This window comes from Hippopotamus amphibius, chromosome 3 (assembly GCF_030028045.1).
Source record: "Hippopotamus amphibius kiboko isolate mHipAmp2 chromosome 3, mHipAmp2.hap2, whole genome shotgun sequence".
Taxonomy (NCBI): Eukaryota; Metazoa; Chordata; class Mammalia; order Artiodactyla; family Hippopotamidae; genus Hippopotamus; species Hippopotamus amphibius.
In genome coordinates, this window is record NC_080188.1 from 175,688,183 (window position 1) to 175,708,486 (window position 20,304).

General features: G+C 38.5%; 1 long non-coding RNA gene across 1 annotated transcript in view; it reads right to left on the bottom strand.

The window, feature by feature from the left end:
- Nucleotides 1-3,065: 3,065 nt before the first annotated feature.
- LOC130850268 (uncharacterized) overlaps nt 3,066-20,304 on the bottom strand; it is an 86,493-nt gene continuing 69,254 nt past the window's right edge. Inside the window, exon 3 of the long non-coding RNA XR_009052861.1 lies at nt 3,066-3,189. This is a non-coding gene — a long non-coding RNA (uncharacterized LOC130850268). The remainder of the gene's footprint in view (nt 3,190-20,304) is intronic.

Below are 20,304 nucleotides of genomic sequence, written 5' to 3' on the forward strand. Positions count from 1 at the left end.
TATATGTATAAATACAGCTGATTCACTTTGGTGTACCTCAAAAACTGGTACAAGAGTGTAAAGCAATTATATTCCAATCAAGAGCTTAAAAAAAAAAACAGAAAAAAAATAAAATTCTCCCTTGTCCTACTTCAATTCCCCTGCACTCATTTCCCCATCTAGATCCAAAAGCTACCCTCAGAAATATGACATTTATCCAAAGAGCCCTCTCAGGTTCTACGCAAACACACACACAACACACACACACACACACACACACACACACACACACAGTCCCCCCGCCCCCGCCTTTTTCCTAATTTAAATGTCTGTGGATGCTGGGACATATTAAGGGTATTGCAACTGTTTTGTGTTTCCCCTACCTGTTGGGCTTCCTCCAAGAAAGTCATTTAAGCTCTGTAACCCAAGAGACTACCTAGCTCTGGGCCTGACGCAATAAATGCTGGACTTTTGATATTTAATAAAGTTAGGGTTAGAATAACTCAAAACATCTGTATCTATTAATAAATAAGCCAACGAGTACGTACAGAGCCTCTACTAAGTAAAATACTAGTAAAGTTACACTGGGCACCATAAGAAAGTCATCACGTGAAAAAGTTTCTGCCTTCTGCTATCTGCTAACTGGAAAAAAGCTTTCTGACAGAAAAAGGGCAACACTGTGATAATTATCTGCATTCAATAAGAAACAGCGCCCCCCCAAAAAAAAGGAAATAAAATTTTTAAGTCATAACTCCAAAATAAATTTAGTGTTCCCAAATTCATTACCGTATGCCTTTGGCAGCAATAATAATGTCCACCATCGGCTGTTGCCAGTTAATTCTCCTATTAAAGTGGAGCAATAACAGCTAAGTCACTATTCTAGGGTCACTGATGTGCCAGCTTGCTACAAGGGAAAGAACTCTGTCCCATGGCCACATGTTACACCTCTAATCACCAGGGGTCATTCTGTAAAACTGAACTGTTCCTCACAATAGAACTTGGATAAGAGATGTCACAAGAGAACCCAGATAAGGGACAAGTCACAAGAGAACCTAGATAAGATACAGTGAAGGTGATTTAGTACAAACATCCTCAATACCAGGAAAACAGTCTAAGTACAAGCCAAAGAACTACTAACAAAGCATCCTTCATATAATGTGTGCTGCTCACTTCTCTCCCCACTATGGCTTTCTTAGCATTAAGCATACCCTAACAGCCCAAGTCCATGAAAGGACTGAAGCTCTCACTGTGAGGGAAGGTGTTAACAAAATGTTCTAATATGACTCATGACAGAAGCTGGTGGCCCAGGTCCAGATCTAACCCACTAATGCATTTTGTCTGGCCCGCATGGTGCTTAAAAAATTAGCCAAAGTTAAAAGCTAGAAGATTTCACATGTTTTTCAGGGTTCTTTTTTAAAAAGTGGAAGATTTGGAAACAGTGGCCTTAAATTTTCACATGGTGACGGTAAGCTACAGGACATGCAGTCTCTTTTCCAGAGTCTCTATATTCCTCATTGTGCCTTACACTGTTCTGTTTCCTTCATGTGGGTCTACAATTCCTAATTTAAAATATCATAATACTGTATCAGAAACTGGAAACAAGCTCAACGTTGAACAAAAATAGAAGAGTTTAAACTATGCTATTTAATGAGGTGGAGTATTACATTGCTTTTATAATGAGCACTATTGGTTGACTCCCACCCAGGTATGCATTTCCACCCCTCTGCAATTGTAAGTTAGCTAATGATTTGAATGGGAACAGGCGCAGCTCCAGCTCCAAGCGTAGACCCTAACTGAGGTACACGATCAGCCTAATCAGGTCGTCACCTGACTCTGTCAGTGATGGACATGAGCACAGGTCTAAATTGGTCCAGTCATAAGGAAGGCCAGGTCTTGTAATTGTTGGGAGAAGAAAAGTTCTCCCTGTCTTTCTCTCTCTCTCTCTCTCTCTCTCTCTCTCTCTCTCTGCCTGTTGTGAGGGATGCATGTGAGTCCTACAGTTACTGTAGCCACTTTACTACCATGAGGGAAGCCAGCCAGAGGATAAAGCTGACACATGATGCAAGAGCTGGAACCCAGATTGAAACCTACTGCCTTCCTCCGGATTTAGTAGGTTCCCTGAGCCAATCAATTTTCTTAGCTATTTAAGAAAGTCTGGATTTGACTTTTTATTACTTGCAGCCAAAGCTAAATTTTCCATGCATGTAACAGAAGAAAAAGCCATAGTTGCATTGTTTGACTCTTCTAAGGATACACTTCCAATGGGATGAATAGGTAACAACCCACTTGATAAAATTTTACAGGGTCTTGAAAGGAACTTCACCATCACCACCCCTAAATCCTTCACTGACTAGGTTACCTTATGCCTTAGAATCCATCACTTTACTTCTTTTTAAACTTTGACTTCAATCCTATGCCCTATTTAAATCAACTTTCCCTGAGGAGAGTACTTCATGACTCTAATCGGTAATCTTGTATAAATGAGTTTATCATACAGTTTTTGAGTGGTTTTTTACTAGTGGGAAGATAGAAAAGACACAATGGGGACCTGAGAAAGGAAGGAATCACAGGGAGGGCAAAAATATAATAGAAGAGCTATAGATATAGAAGACAAATTTTTATATTTCACAGTTCTATGTAGGGCTGAAATTCAGAGTAATTCAGGCAAATCATACTAAGCCTATATGATAAACCATACCTATATTATAGTCACCCTTTTAAGACTGAATAAGAACAAAATCAAACAATATGTATGTAGGGATCAGAAAATGTCCTCAGCAGTAGAAGAGTCAAGCAGAGCCATAAATATCTCTCTGAAGAAGAATAGCTGATGTACTACTTTTGTGATTCGGTAAGAAATAAAAAGGACAGCTACCAAAAACTATTCCCATACCTTGTGGCAGGTGTCTGAAATTCACCTCGCTATCAGAGTCCTTTTCTTGGTCTGGGGCAGTGATCCTCTTTAATGTATAACAAAATCCCCTTTGGAGTTTATTCTTTAAATGCAGATTTCTATACTCAACCCCGAAGAGATTCAGTAACTCTGGGATGAGACTTGGGACTTGTTTTATTTTAACTTTTTCTTACAAAAAAATGTTTAAGCACATAAAAAATAGAATTGTAAAATGTCTTCATGTGCCAATCATTCAGCTTGAACAATTATCACCATATGGCCAATCTCCTCTTCCATACCCCTCACATGGATTTCACCTATAAAAAAATAAATATATATACTTCATTATGTAGTTCTAAAAGGTAAGGATTTTTTTTTTTTTTTGCAATCAATAAAATCCAGAATGTGGGAAACTCTACAGGACAAACCACCAAGTTCCTTCAACAAATATATTGCTTAAATAAAAACAGGAAGTAGGATATGTTTAAATTACTTGAATCTTCATTTTGTTTGTTTGTTTTTAACAGTTTCATGCAGTATAATTGCCATACAATGAACTCCACATAAGTATACAATTTGACAAGTTTTGACATATGTATACACCTGTGAAATCATCACAACAGTTAGGACAGCAAACATACCCATCGATATGGATGGATTTCCCTTTCCAAAAAGGGTTTCCTTGTGCCTCTTTATAAGTTCTCTCTCCTACTCTCCCATCCTTAGGCAATCACTGATCTGCCATCATTCTAGATTAGTTTTCATGTTCTAGAGTTTTCTGTAAATAGAATCACACAATATGTATTCTATTTGGTGTTGCTTCTTTTGCTCGGTGGAATTATTTTGAGATTCATCCTTGCTCTTCATGTATCAATAGCCGTTGCTTTTTAGTCTTCCAGTCTCAGGCATGCCTCCAGTTTCCAGGACCCACGTGAGCCACTGGGCTTCAGTATGTACCTGGCTTCAGCATGTACCTGGCTTCAGCTCCCTCTAATACTCCATCTTTCTATTCTCCTTTTTCTAGAACCTCGCAATTTCCCCTTTCTTGCTTTCAAAATATTGAAATTGGCAACATTTAAAATTTTTTTTAACTTATTATCTAGCATCTTTATATTTTTGTAAAGTTAGAGTCTTCCTTTGTCAGCCAACTTTTGACTTTGCCATTTTAATCTGAATTTGATTAATTTTTTAACAATTTTTTAAAAACTGTTGAAAAGAACCTCATTTTTAACAATATAAAGAAAACATTGAAAAGGAATTCTGTCTTTCAACAATGTGAAGAAACTGTACAAAGAGGGAGCCTGCCTCTGTGTGGATGTGGTCAGCCATGTTAGCAGAGTTCTTACTCCCCAATGAATTCCCGACATCAGGCTTGCAAACATAGCTTTGGCAGTGACCCCAAGTTCCCTTGAAGTACTTGCCACAGGCCTAGAATTTAGATTTTGAACATATAGGAAATATTCCTTTTTTTTTTTTTTTTGGCCATGTGGCATGTGGGATCCTAGTTCCCCAGCCACAGTTGGACCTGTGCCGCCTGCAGTGGAAGCGCGGAGTCCTAACCACTAGACGGTCAGGGAAGTCCCAGAAATATTCCTTAAATACATGTGTTCTGAACAACTTCAAAAATTACAAATACTTTCATGGTAAAGGGAGGAAAATTACCACTTTGCTCTTTTGAATCAGGGGAAATCCACCCTCTCCACCACCTCCCACCCCTCCCTCAAGACATTCTTCTAGTCCCTTTTCCCTTTGCCACATTAAAAAATAAGCTGCAAATCTGAAAAAAAAAATTTATATCAAAGTTTTGTGAGAGTCTATCTAACATTAAAGTAACTGAGAATTATGAAATGACACTGGTGCTTTAGAATATGTTAAAAGATTCCTAATTCTTTCTCTAATACGTCTCCAATTTCAGGAAGATTCTCACTACTGTTTATTCTTTGATTTGATAACAAAGCCTCTTGTGGATGATCATTTGTTTATGATATTTATACCTGTATACATCATTGCTAATAATTTCAAACTTCATACCAAAATTGAGATTATTTTCCATAAAAAGTGTATCCTGTGATCATATTCATAATATCTTATTTCATAAGATAAATGGTGAGTGATTGATGTTCATTATGTTACTCTCTATGCTGTTTGGTACATTTAAAATTGCACATTAATTTTTTATGTAATTTCACCGTCACTTTGTGCTTTACTTTGAATAAGTACCCTTCAGTCTCTTCTATAGAATTAGTATCTCTCTCTTCTGTAACCCCACAACACCTGGTACATGCTTCCTTACAGCACCTATAGTACTTTGTTACCTTTCAATTTTTTCATGACTATCTTCACTAGATTTTATCTCTTTGAAGACAAAAATCATGTTTTTTTCTTCCCTGGTACCTAAACATTTAGTGGATTTTATTGTATGAATAATTGAATAACGCATTCATACATTTGTCTTGGAAATGCTTCTCTTCTCAATGAAACAGAGAACTTAAGTAATATAACAAATTACTGAGTTTCCTGATAATTTATCATAAATTACTTTCTGTGGTTACAAGTGACAGAAATGTTCTCTGCATAGAGAAAGCAAGCATTTTTTAAAAAATTGTATCTGTAATACAATTAAGGATCTCTATCAATAATTATAATTTATTAGCAATCAATGTTTGACCTAGCTATTTTTTTAAATTTATTTATTATTTTTTTGGGGGTACACCAAGTTCAATCATCTGTTTTTATACACATATCCCCATATTCCCTCCCTCCCTCAACTCCCCCCCCACATGACCTAGCTATTTTATTAGAAGAAATATATTGAATTGAAGTCTCTATGCCAGTGACTACTAACTTCTTGCATCAACATTCATTTTCTCTTTCTACTTTAGTAACAAAATCCCAAATTTATTCAAGATTAGAATGTGCAGTTAAAAGATTACAGTTCCTGGACTCCCTTGCAGCTATGTACTCTGGCAAAAGATAAATTATCTTCAGAGAAAAGGAATAGGCTCCCCTCCTTTCATCCCTCCTCTCCCTTGAACATAGATGTGTGGTTGAATGTAGCAATTATCTTGAACCAGAGTACAATAGCACACCATAGGAATGGTGACATGATGAACTGGAAGGAGTTTAGGTCCCTGATGACTTTGTAGACCTCCAACTTACCTGGAACGCCAACTTCCAAACTTCATTTATACTGAATGAAACCTTGTATATTTAATTCATTATTTTGTTTTGTTTTGTTTTGTTTTGTTTTACTCACTGCAGCTGAACCTAAATCTAACCACTGCTGTAATACTTAAACCTTATTTTAAGGTCATACTCCTTCACTGATTCACATGGTTTTAGAATAGAGAGTTAAAATAGTTTCATAATACTGTAATTCCTTTACAATTAAAATTCTTTATTTCGATCCATCATACCTAGGATAGCTGATACAGGAAGGTTGCATGAGAATTTCAGTAATTATTTTATCTTAATATCCATGGCTAAAATGCATGTTTTAAGTCCATTTGGGTTTGATATTCTTTTCACTGAAAGTACACTGAATTTTTTCATTCAAATTTTACATTTACTTCTTCCACAAGTTTTGAATATTCTATATTCATTATTTCAAGATTCTACTGTAGTGACTGATGAATAAAGCTAACATAGGAATTGTAAATTTTTTATTTTATAAATTTGGGTTTGCAATACTTATTTCCTCCTAAGACCTGAACCTGCAAGTTCTGAAAGGTTTCCACTAACTGTACAGTGGAAAATCTGTGTACCCATTACACTGAGCTAGTGTGAATTGTGAGATATAGTCAAAACATAACTGTTCTGTTGAAATTAATTCAGAGGGATGACTTTTACCCTCTGCCACTATGAAGAAAATTCCGGCAAGTCTCATCACTTTTCTGCTCACTTGTCTTACAATCACTTTAAGTCACAAAATTCAGCCTCAATTTGACATTTAGAAAGGAAAGCCTTAGAGAAAAGGAATGTGGTCAGCTGCTTCTCTCTTTCCTACTTACTTTCTCCCCTAATCAGTAGCTGCTGTATTGACTCTCTGGGTTGGAGAGAAAGACTTAATTGGCTGGCATTATAATGAGGTGACTTTGTATTCTTTGGGACTGGCAGACATTTAAAACTGATTATTTGTCTTCAGGGGCTCACATACTTGACCAATCAAGCCACAACTCCTCCAATAACTTGTGACACCAGGCAAATATTCTATTCCTCTTGCTGCCACTTCTCCCTTAGCCTCAGATTTCTTGAACATCCACACCATTTGGTTCTTTCTGTTAGAGCCCAATTGATGTTTTAGTCAGTTCTCTTGGACAGGAGTCAAAAAGATCTCTGGACTGATTTTTTCTCTCTTGTGTGGCCCACATCTACTCTGTGGGAAGCTTTATGCACCCTTTGTCCTGACAAACTCTAAGAGAGCTTACTGGTCCCAGTACTACTGGATACATCCTCTCCAATAACAAAGAGCCTGCCAGGCCATCTCCTTCTGGCCATCTACATTTTCCTGGGGTCAGGGTGGGGGGAGTCAGACCTCAGTGCTTAATTCTCCATCCTTCCCACCATAGTTCTCTGAATCATCCTGTAAGATTCCACACTCACTAGGTGGGAGGTGAAAAGGCAAGCACCCTCTCCTCCTTTACTTTTGTGAGAGGGCTTAGGATTCACAGCATGGCTTTCTCTAAAGAACACCTCTTCTCAAATGCAGTCTCGCTATCCAGCTGTCTGACCCTTGTGGTTTTCAAGAACCATCTAATCAGTGGAAATTTGCTTGAAACTTCTGCTTGGTGGTCTGCTACTTCACTCTGAAAAAATCACACCTGTTGCATTGGAGTGCTTCAGTCACAATTTCCTACGCAACTTCCTGTTACATTTGTTACTGCTTAAGTATTCAAATAGCCAGGTTTTTCAGAGACTTGTTTAACCAAGAGAAAACTAGCATGTTTTCAAAAAAAAAAAAAAAAAGTGATGCTTTAAAAAATAAAATCCTTTATTAGAACAACAGGAATATAAGCTGATCATAATAGTCACAATGTGGTCACTTATACTCAAAGTAAAATTTGGTATTTTCCTCTCTGATCAGTGACTTTTATCAAGTTTCTTTGAATTCCTACATGTTCTTCCCCACTCCACCATGAATACTTTCAGAACTAAGAAACCTTCCTCTAACAAACCCTAAATTCTTCCTCTCAGAGTAAAAAAATCTTTCAGAGTACATATTTGGCTGCTCTCTTGAAAATCAAACACCTCTTTAAGAATCAAAAGCCCTTCTAGATATACGTGTTGCTGCTTCTACGTATTTTAACTTTCTTTTATTCAAAGACTTTCCTTTTCTTCTAAGTGGACAAACAGAAAGAAGAAAAGAAAACATGCAGGAATATAATAGACTTCTATCTCTGGTGTGATTCCCTTATTACTTTTTTCTCTAACCAGAATAAAATATAAGAACCTTTACTTACCCCTAAAACCCTGCCTTTTGAGGGATATTACTTCAAAGTCCTCTTCTTCTTTCTTACTCAAAGCTTTCCATATATTGACTCATGGTTTCTTATTTTATTTAATGGGTTATAATCTATTTACATCAATATTTAATTTAATGCTCAAAATGTACCAGATTTGCCCATGGAGACCCTTCAGGCTGGATTCTGTGATATACACCCCTTCCACCCCTATCCCATCATTCCTGGAGCACTTTGCTTTCTGTCTCAGCAAGATATTCCAAGCTTATCTTATATTTTTGCTGCCCCAGTACTGGAATCAGCCACTTCTTCAAGAGCGCTGGTTGCATTTGTGGAGAATGGTATTTAGAAGCCAAAATCTGGGGAATAGATGTGCTCAACTGTATTGGGATGTTGTTACTCCCAGGCCCTTTCAGTGGACAGAGGTAGGAAATATAGATATAGAGATACAAAAACACATATATACTTCTAGATTTATATTTTATATCTACTTATATCTATCTATTTATCATCTATCTGGATATACAATCATAAATTCACACAAATACCTCTAATAGTATTCCAATCCCACAATATTTATTCTAGTTTTCTTTTTTTCCTTCTGAACCAGTGGGAAAGCTGGTTCCAATTTTTTAATGTATTTACTTATGTAATCAACTCCCCTGTAAGTAACAGATCTTCCAGAGTCACCACCACTCCCTCTTCTGCATAGATATCCTCCTCACCCATCCAGGCTCTGACAACCATGCCTGTCTGCCCCTGCGAAGTGAATGTCCTCCTCATACTACTGAAGCTTTGATGCCTCATGCATGGCTAGTTTTCTGTGTAGATCCCTCATAGCCCATATCAGGCTGCCCCTCTGCGTGGGTGCCCTCCTCACTTCAATCAGGCTATGACTATCCATACTAGGCAGTCCTCTTATACAGGCACCCTCCTTTCCCAGATGGCCGCCAAACTCCTCTCTGAGCCTCTGTGATTCTTCCTAACTCATACCCAGTGCCAGTCCAGGCTTGCTCTGTCCTACCTAATGGCTTTGGGAAGGAAAAGGAAGTAAAAGAAAGAGGAAAAGTCATATATACAGTTTGCAAAACCACGAAACTAGTGAGATCTCCTAGGAAATGAGGACAGAGGAGAACTGAGCCTTGGGGGAACTCCAACTTTGACATTTACTTGTCAAAATAATGAGGAGGAACAAAAAAAGTAGACTGTGAAGAAGGAGCCAGAGATGGGGGAAAACCAGGAGAGAGAAGTTTGTTGGAAGCCAAAGTAGAATGTGTTCCAAAAAGATCAACTGCATTGAATACTACTAAAAGCTGAAGCATGAATGAAGAAGATCTTATCATTGGGTTTATTGATATGGAGAGCAAGGGTATATTTGATGAGAGTATTACCAGTGAAATGATGAGGGGGGGAAATGTAATTGGAGTAAATTCAAGACAGAATGAGAGTTAATAACATGGGACAGAACATATAAAAAATTCTGAATTTTTCTGTAAAGAAGATTAAAGAAATAGGGCAGTGGCTAAAGAGGGTTGTGAGATTGAGAGGGTTTCTTTTATTAACTAAGAGATATTAAACATAGTGGTATGTTAGTATTAATGATCCCACAGGGAGGGAAAAAATTGATATAGGAAACAGATGGGATAATTTTAAGAGCAAAGTTCTTGAATGGGCAAAAGGAGCTGGGACCCAGAGCACAGGAGGGGAGTTTGGATTCAAACAGAAACAGGAAGAGTTCAGCCTTCATAACAGGAGGGAAGGTGAAATGCAAGCAGGTGGGTGGAATTAGTGGTGAGAAGCTGTGAAAGTTCCCTTCTGACTGCTGCTTTTTTCTCAGAAATATAAAACAAGGGATAAGGGAGGAAGATTCTTGAGGCGAATGGCATCATCTGGAAGAATGGAAGAGACAAATGACTAGGGAAATGTAAAGAATGGCTGGGTAACACTGAGAATCCACTTGAAACTTGAGGCCGTGATTTTAAAGCGAGTCCAGTCAGCATGATGATTTTTTTTCCCTCTGGTTGATTAGGTGCAGGCACTGAGGAGGTGGGAAGTTGTATTACAGCAGGCTTGGAGTTTTGCCAAGGAAATACCAAAGAAGAGAAGCACAAGAGTGTTGAGGGTGTGAGCTGTGACTGCTCACAGTACAAACCACCTCACAAAAGAGTTTTAAAAAGATTGGGATTGCCATGTATACGTTACTAATAAGAAAAAAAATATCAAATTGTACACTTTAAATATATGCAGTTTATTGTATGTCAATTATATCTCAATAAAAGTTTTTTTTAAAAATTAGCCATATAATGTTTTAAAAATGCATTTTAGGGACTTCCCTGGCAGTCTAGTGGTTACAACTTAGCACTTCCAATGGGGGGGCATGGGTTCGATCCCTGGTCAACTGAGATCCTGCATGCCATGCGGCACGGCCAAAAAATAAAAAATAATTTTTTAATGAAAAATGCATTTTAATAAAATTTAATAATTATAGTTTCACCGTGTGACATATATATATGTGTAGTGATGATAGATAGATAGATAGATAGATAGAGATAAAGTTTTATCTTCTCAACTATAATTGCCAGTCACATTTGGAGATGATATTGTTTGTGTGTGCAGGAATTATTGATACAAATACTAAATAAATTCAGACGTCAATGCTACCGTTATCATCAATATTTTCACTATACAACCATAAGCTCTATAATAAATGGCTATTATTTCCTATGTCAGAACACAATGTAATTTAGGAAATTCTGGGCTAAATTTTTCCCTTTGCATCTAGGAGGCTATTAACTGTTTTGACTCATCTCACCTCTGTTCTGTCCTGAGGCACCAACAGTTTAAATAGCTATTGGTCAGTAATTTTATTATCTCACTCCAAACATAGTATAAGCCAATAGGAAAATCCATTGATACTGACTTTGTGAGAATAGTTGTGTATATCACAGATGGCTCCACTTTTGACATCCAGATGTGCCATAGGCCTCAGTCCCTTTTAGAACTGGCTGGGTCAGGATCTTTGTACATTCATTCATTGTACAGTCTCTTACAATTACTTGAACAACTGCCTCATGTTGGCTCAGTGGGGGGACATAAAAATTACTATGCTATGCTTTCTAAATTCAAGAGGTGGACTTCCCTGGTGGCGCAGTGGTTAAGAATCCACCTGCCAATGCAGGGGACACAGGTTCGAGCCCCAGTCTGGGAAGATCCCATATGCTGTGGAGCAACTAAGCCTGTGTGCCACAACTGCTGAGCCTGTGCTCTAGAGCCCGTGAGCCACAATTACTGAAGCCCATGTGCCTAGAGCCCCTGCTCCACAACAAGAGAAGCCACTGTACTGAGAAGCCCACGCACCACAAGGAAGAGTAGCTCCCTGCAAGCCACAACTAGAGAAAGGCTGCGTGCGGCAATGAAGACCCAATACAGCCAAAAATAAAAATAAATAAATAATAATTTAATAAATAAGTTAATAAATAAACTCAAGAGGTTTCCTCAACAGTAGGCCAGATGAGACCTATACACAAATAACTCTATAAAGCAGTTTGTGATGGGTGTTCTATTGTTGATATAACAGAGTGAACAGGAATGAACAAAGACGTCATTAAGGAAGACAATGGTGTTTGAACTGGGACTTGAAGGATGGTAAAATTTTGAAAGAGAAAGAATAGAATAAGAAAAATAAAGAAAAGAAAACAAAAAAAAAAAGAATAGAATAAGAAAGTTTTCTAGGCAGAAGGCATGTCATCAGCAAAGAGTTGGAGGTAAGGAGGGAAAAATGGGTGGAAAGAATAACATGTTTTATTTATTTATTTATTTGTTAAGATTTAGGGGTTTTTTGTTTGTTTTTTGGCTACATCATGCGGCTTGCAGGATCTCAGTTCCCTGATCAGGGGTTGAACCAGGGCCTCGACAGTGAAAATGCCAAATCCTAACCACTAGACCACCAGGGAACCCCCGAGAATAACATGTTTTAGATATCATTTGGCAGCAAGAGCAAAAATCCACTTGATAATGTTTAAAGTAGAATTTGTTTTAAAAGAATTTCTCACAGATTCAAGAATGGGTAGGAAGTGTATCTGGGCCACATAAGTGTGTGGAACCAAGAATCAGAAAGTTAAGAACCAAGGTTAATCTTTCCTTCATTCCTGTATTTCACTGTCTTTCTTTCCTCTTTCTCTCCACCCTGGTGTGTCAGTTTGGATCCTCCAAGAAGTAAACACCAGAATGTGCACGTAGGAAAAAACCCACCCTAGCTCCTAGCACTAGTTCCCAATAACTTATCAGAGTCTCTGTGATCTACTTCCAATTTCCTAGAAGGGAGAATCTGAATGATTCAGTTTGGGTCAAATAAAAGAGCATCTCTATTTTTTAAAATGCTCAAGTTAGAATAAGAAGATCTGGATGTATGTTGTACAATGCAGGGAGTATAGCCAATATTTTATAATAAATATAAATGGAGTAGAACCTTTAAAAATTGTGAATCACTATATTAGACACCTGTAACTTACATGATATTGTACATAAACTATACTTTCATTAAAAAAAAAACCTGGGTTTGAATTGAGGATATGATATACATTGCATATGTGATTTTCTTAGATGATAGTTACTCTCTACATGTGTGGCTGCCTTGTCTGTTAAAGGAGAATTAATAATACTTTACAAGGCTATTATAAGAATTAAGCAATGTAATAAATATGAAAACTCCTTGAAAGTTTAAAGTCTTATACAAAGCAAAAGTGAAAGGATTAAAGGAAGAAAAAATAGTCCAGATTCGATAAATCAAGGTTTGTTTTTTTTAATAGAGGAATGCATAATAAATCAGAGCAAAGAGTATGGAGTCAGATAATCTGTCAGGAAGCTATACAAATAATCAGTTTGTAAGGATGTGGTACCGGCTCTTGGCAGGGATAAAAGGCAGTGGTGTGAAACTACCCACCCTTACAAAAACTGACGACCCCCATAACCCTGGTGCCTTTCTCACCTTCTGAGATGGCCCACACTCTGTCTGCGGAGTGTGTTTCTCTCTAAATAAATCTCTAAATAAATTTTTTACCTATCCAAAAAAAAAAAAGAAAAGGCAGTGGTGATAATGATACAATAGTAATAATAGTAATAGAACTGGGATAGAATAGTATTAGAATTAGGATAGTAATGGACTTAGATGAGAAAGTGGATGGACAATAATTCTGAAACTTTATGCAATGTGAGCCAACCATGAAGATAAACTCCTCTTTTGAGTAATCTTCCAGACTCCAGATAAATCTATGAAAATGGGAAGAGACTACATTTCATTCAGGAATACTCTTCTAGAAAAAGAATTAGGCTCCTTGCATATGAAACTCTTAAGAAGGAAAGAAGATAGAAAAAATGTTAAAATGATACTTTTAAGCCAGAACTAGCCTCCATGGAGAGGGGGAATTTGTTTATGAGAAATGTAAGTAGATGACCAAGTACAATACTCTTGACTGGTACCAAAAGACTATCTTGCCCAACAATATATTCTCAACTGGTCATGCTATGGTGGCTAATGTTTATGCTCTGAATTAAAGACATTGAAGGTTTCTGTTAATATATACATATTATCTTGGAATAATTCAGCAAGGAAAATTGGCTTGTCATAAGATACCAGCAGGGAAATCCACTAATAGAGAGGAAAACTTTTAAGGACACAAACCTTGTTGAAAAATATCTCCTTAAAACTAACTAGCTTATCATAGTATCTGTCCTGTCACCTAGAATGACCAGAAGGAAAAGAAAAGTAGGACTGGAGAATTTTGCTGCAGAGGCAGGGGATCACGAATGGGCTCAAGCTGAGACAGACAACTTCTGAGAATTGCTGTAACTGTCACAACTCATCTCCCCCTCTTCACCCCTGGCTGCTAGGTGTAATATGAAGCAGAGCATTGGGAAATACCCCAGGAGAATTGCATTTTAGTTTCTTCTAACAGTAGACGGGACTAGAAAGATGGAGTTGTTATATACTGAGACAGGGAAAATTTTAGGAGTAGATAGAAAGGGACAGAATCAGGAGTTAATTTTTGGATGCATACACTTCCAGGTGCCTATTAAATAACCAAATACAGATGTCAAGTAGGTACTTAGATATACAAAGTTGGATTCATGAGACTGGAGTTCAGGAGAGAAGCCTGAAACAGACATATAAATTTGGGGTTGCCAGTATATGGGTACAATATTTAAAGCCATAGACTAAATGAGATCACCAAGAGAGGAACTAGAAATGGAGAAGAGACATGACCCAAAGACTGATTCCCTAGAGCAGTTCAACATTTAGAGGGTGAAGAGATAAGGACGAACTCTCAAAGGAAATTGCAGATGAGTGGCTGGTGAAATAGAAGGGAAATCAGACTAAGTGTGGTGTACACAGAGCCAAATGAAGATAGCATTTCAAGGAGAAAGGGATGATCAGTTGGTACTGAATGCTGCTGACAGGGTCAAGAAGATAAGAAGTGAGCTATTCAGGATCAATCCTGAGTTTCAAGGAAATGAAGACAACTAAGATTCTGTTTGTTTGCTTGCTTGCTTTTAAAATTGTAATGATAGAGGTGATGATTTCTTACTGCCTTTTAGGTAAATATATGAAACTATCTTAAAGAAGATTATAGTCAGAATATTCATTGAGTTTACTATAGTTCCCCAAATAGTCACATTTACTGAGTTCCTTTCACGAAGAAGACCCTGTGCTAGCTGTTGGGGAAAAAAAGGTGAGTAAGATATGGGTCCTGACTTGAAAAATAATTGCCCCCCCCAAAAAAGGGAAAAAAATCATTGCCTCCAAATTCTGAATACATGCTATGTAGCCGGCACTAGGTAAGGCAGTTTACAAATGCTATCTCATTTAATAGCAACAGCAACCCTATGTAGCAGGTATGATTTGTAATCATTTTTAAAATAAGGAAGCGGAGGTACAGTCAGGTGAAATAATTTGACTAAGCCAGTCAAGCACTAGTAATAAGAAGAGGAACTGTGTGTGTGTGTGTGTGCGTGTGCGTGTGGGGCGGGGGGGTGTGGGTGTATGTGTGTGCATGTTTGTGTATAAGACTTAAAACAGCTATTTCTTTAACTCATGGTTTTGTGGGTCAGCAACCCGGGCTGGGCTTACACGTGTAGCTCTTCTGGTTCAGTCTGACTCATTCATGTGTCTGCAGTCAAGAGCCAGCAGCTAAAAGGTCCTGCTTCTGGGGCTTAGCAAGCTGTCAGCTGGGGAGGTGGGGGTGGCTGAGCCATATGTCTCTCATCCTCTGGCAGACTACCCCGGGCTTAGCCCATGGACTGTCAAGGTTATAAGAATGAACGTAGAGGCATGTAAGGACTGTCAAGGCCTAGGCTAAGAACTGGCACACAGTATTACTCCTACCACATTATATTGGTCACAGTAAATCACAAGGCCCACATTCAAGGTGTGGGGAACTTAATAAATATGTCCACAACATCTTGCATGTAGTAGGTACTCAGTAAATGCTTATTAAACAAATGAAAATAAAAATTTCACTCAAAGTATACCGATTCCATTTAGCGTAATCAATTGATAAATTTTTTCCTTAGCTGCTGGGGGCCAGAAGCCTCAACCCATCCATTCTTATCTTTGCTTTCAGAATAGAAAAGAGGAGCTAGGAAGGAGGAGTAAGAGGCAGGTCCACTTAAAGTCACAGTGAAGAATCTCAGCTGGCTCCCAAAAGTTCCTCTAAAGAGATCCAGGGCATCATTGGAAGCCTAGGCCAGGTGGTACCTGGCCCAAGCCTGGCCACCTGAATTGAAAGCCACATGCCTTGCCCTTCACTTATGGGGCAAGAAAGACTTTTAGGCCTCTGTGAGGGCATAGAGACAGCCTCCTTTTACTCTTTCTCCTCCAAAATTCAATAGCTTTATTAAGATTGAAATGACGCAGAATGAACTGTGCATATTTAAAGTGTACAATTTGATACCTCTTGACATATGTGTATTTGAAACTATTACCTGTAAAACTATTACCATGATCAAAATAATGGACAGATCCATCACCCCACGTTTTCTCATTGTCACTTTTTAAGCCCTCCCTCCTGCCTCTCCCTGTACACCTCTGCCCTAGGCAACCTCTAATTTGCTTTCTGTCATATAGGATTAGTTGGTATCTTCTAGAATTTTATTTAAATAAAAGCATACACTCTCTTTTTTCTCTGGCTTCTTTCATTCAGTGTAATTATTTTGAGATTCATCTACGTTGTGTGCGTCAATAGTTCATTCCTTTTCATTGTTCAGTAATAATCCATTGTATGGATAAATCACTATTTATTTATTTATTTATTTATTGGCTGCGTTGGGTCTTCGTTGCTGGGAGCAGGCTTTCTCTACTTGTGCTGAGCAGGGGTTTTTCTCTTGTTGTGGACCACAGGCTCTAGGCGCTTGGGCTTCAAGTAGTTGAAGCTCACGGGCTCAGTGGTTGTGGCACACAGGCTTAGTTGCTCCTCGGCATGTGAGATCTTCCCGGACCAGGGCCGGAACTCGTGTCCCCTGCATTGACAGGCGAATTCTTAACCACTGCGCCACCAGGGAAGTCCTCCACAATTTATTTATCCACGCACCTAGTGATGGACTTTTGGGGTTACGGGAGCCAGATTTGTAAACCCGGTTTGTTTGACTTGAAAGTCTGTGATTTTATCTACCATGTAATACAGTTTGTTATAGACTAAATTGTGCGCCACTCTAGAGCCCGTGAGCCACAACTACTGAGCCTGCGTGCTGCAACTACTGAAGCCGATGCACCTAGAGCCCATGCTCTGCAACAAGAGAGGCCACCACAATGAGAAGCCCACGCACCACAATGAAGAGTAGCCCTAGCGTGCCACAACTAGAGAAAGACCACGAGCAGCAACAAAGACCCAACGCAACCAATAAATAAATAAATAAATGATTTTTTAAAAATAATAATAATAAATAAAAATAATACAAATGAACTTATTTACAAAACTGAAACAGACTCATAGACATAGAAAACAAACTTATGGTCACCAAAGGGGAAAATGGGGGAGGGATATATTAGGAGTTTGGAATTAGCAGATGCGCAGTACTATATATACAATAGATAAACAACAAGGATTTACTTTACAGCACAGGGAACTATATTCAAATCTTATAATAGCCTATAATGGAAAACAATCTTAAAAAGAATATATATATATATACACACACACACACACACACACACACACACACATATATGTATATATAACCAAAACACTTTGCTGTACACCAGAAACTAACACAATATTGTAAATCAACTATAGTTTAATTTTTTAAAAGCAGGAGAGGGGAAAGATGAATAAAGAGCTATTGCTGTTCTGCATTATAATGTAAAGTTCTAACTCCATTGTGTGTGAGGGCTGTGTTATACAGGAAAATTAAGAGAATGTTTCTTTTCCTCCTTATTCGATACTGCTCTGGAAATTGACATTTGTCCTTGGGAGATCAATGTGTGTTTGTGTGGCTGATCTGCTGATTGCCTCCTAAATCCTTAGAATACCAAAGCTCTTTCCAATTCCTAGACTATGCAGCTGGACTTAGAGTAGAAAGGGCACCTGAAACCCCCACGCCTTTTTCATGGTATTATTCTAGACTGAAACATGCAAGGTGGGGAAATGTACTGCTGGGAGATACTCAGATCCATAGGCTATCAGGAGGGGGAGGGAGGTCGTGGACTGCAATATGTGATTCAAACAAACCATTAGCAGTGGAAAAAGGAAGGGTGTTTTCTAACTGGACAGAGAATGCTTTTCTGAGCAGCAGAGTACAGGTGGGTAAAGCTATAATAGAAGTGGCGCAACACCTTTTACCCTTTATTTTCCCAAACATACCAAGGAAGGAGATTTCAGTGAGTGGGTGAGGAAAATCTGAGGTTTGGGTTGCACCCTGCAGAGGGAAGAATAGACAGCTCTGGCAGCACATATGAGCAGCATCTAAGGAAGGAAGGCTCTGAAGGAATGCTTCCCATAGAAGAAGATATCTAGCTGCATTTTGGATTAATAACATTTTCCATAAACTGTCTAGCAAAAACAATAGAAACCTTGATGAGCAGAGTTTTTAGGGAATTGATGCATAGATAGGTGAATATATTTCCCCAAAGGAAATGTGAAGCATATGGTCTGACATCTGATCTGGCAATACGACAGAATATTTGAAATTGGGACTCTCCAGAAAAAGATAGCATATGGTCACTCTACGCATAGGGTGTAGTTTGGGAGAAGGCTCTAAGGTGTGAGAGGAATATGCCAAAGAAAGGGTGACTGGCTGCAATGAGATTAAGCAAATGTCTAATGTCATCAACATTGATTGCAGAGAGTTAAAAATAGAGCTAAAATATAGAAGCCAACCAAGATCCCCTGAAGAGTTTCTCGCCCACTCTCCTCTCTCTGGTGTGAAAGATATTAACAGCCTCCAGCAACGCCCACCAGGGAGGCTTTAGAAGTGGGTGATGATAGATTTTGAGGCAACAGTGGACATGAGGGTCAGCAAAAACCAGTGAAGTAGTTGGGAAATAGGCAGCAATTACTGCTGCAAAGATACTGATTACCCTTCCTCTAAACTCCCACCTTATGACAGATACCAGCATTGTAACTATTTTATTTAATAGTTTATATGGTCCTCAAATAGAAGAAAAGGACAATAGATGTTCTTTCTTTTTGAAAGGAAGACAGTATTTTTAACCCGAAGAGAAAAGGGATTAAGTTAATTGCATTTTGGTACTACCTGCTTGACTTCTTTCTATACAAGGTATAAACTCCTAAGTGCCTGTATTTAAAATAGTGTAGTGTAATATTATTATGGTACTTCATGGGATAAGAGAAAATAAATTTTAAAAGTCTAAGGTCTTGGACTTCCCTGTTGGTGCAGTGGTTAAGAATCTGCCTGCCAATGCAGGGGACACGGGTTCGACCCCTGCTCCAGGAAGATCCCACATGCCACAGAGCAACTAAGCCCATGTGCCACAACTATTGAGCCTGCACTTTAGAGCCTGTGAACCACAACGACTGAGCCCATGTGCCGCAGCTACTGAAGCCCACGTGTCTAGAGCCCGTGTTCCGCAACAAGAAAAGCCACCGCAATGAGAAGCCTGCACACCACAATAAAAAGTAGCCCCCGCTCACCACAACTAGAGAAAACCCAGGTACAACAATGAAGACCCAACACAGCCAAAAAATTAATAAATAAATGAAAGAAAGAAACAAAGGAAGGAAGAAAGAAAATGTTGCTTAAAAAAAATCTAAGGACTTCTTGAGAAGGCAATAAAAGAGTGAAAATCAGTTAGAAACCTATTTCAGGGAGGAAGTAATTTGTGAAAATCCAATAGTTGGGTGATGGTGACAAAGCAAATGACAGTTCTTGGAGGTGGTGATACATTTTTAGAATTTGAGTTTACTTCTTTGCATTTTGTAACAGAATGAAGTGATTAATCTCATACATTCACGCTGAGAAAAATAGGCATCTTGATAGGAGCATATAATTTTTTAATAAATTTATTTATTATTTATTAGATGCGTTGGGTCTTGGTTGCTGTGCATGGGCTTTCTCTAGTTGCAGAGAGTGGGGGCTACTCTTCACTGCAGCGTGTGGGCTTCTCATTGCAGTGGCTTCTCTTGTTGCAGAGCACGGGCTCTAAGCGCGCAGGCTTCAGTAGTTGTGGCATGCGGGCTCAGTAACCATGGCTCGCAGGCTCTAGAGCGCAGCCTCAGTAGTTGTGGCACACAGGCTCAGTTGCTCCACAGCATGTGGGATCTTCCTGGACCAGGGCTCAAACCCGTGTCCCCTGCATTGGCAGGCAGATTCTCAACCACTGCGCCACCTAGGAAGTCCTATAGATATCTAATTTTAATAGTATTGTTTACAAAGCTGAAAATGTTCAAGTTAATTGATGAATGTGATGATACTTCTATACATTGTAAAGTGTGCAGTCATTTAAAATGATATCTGTGGGAC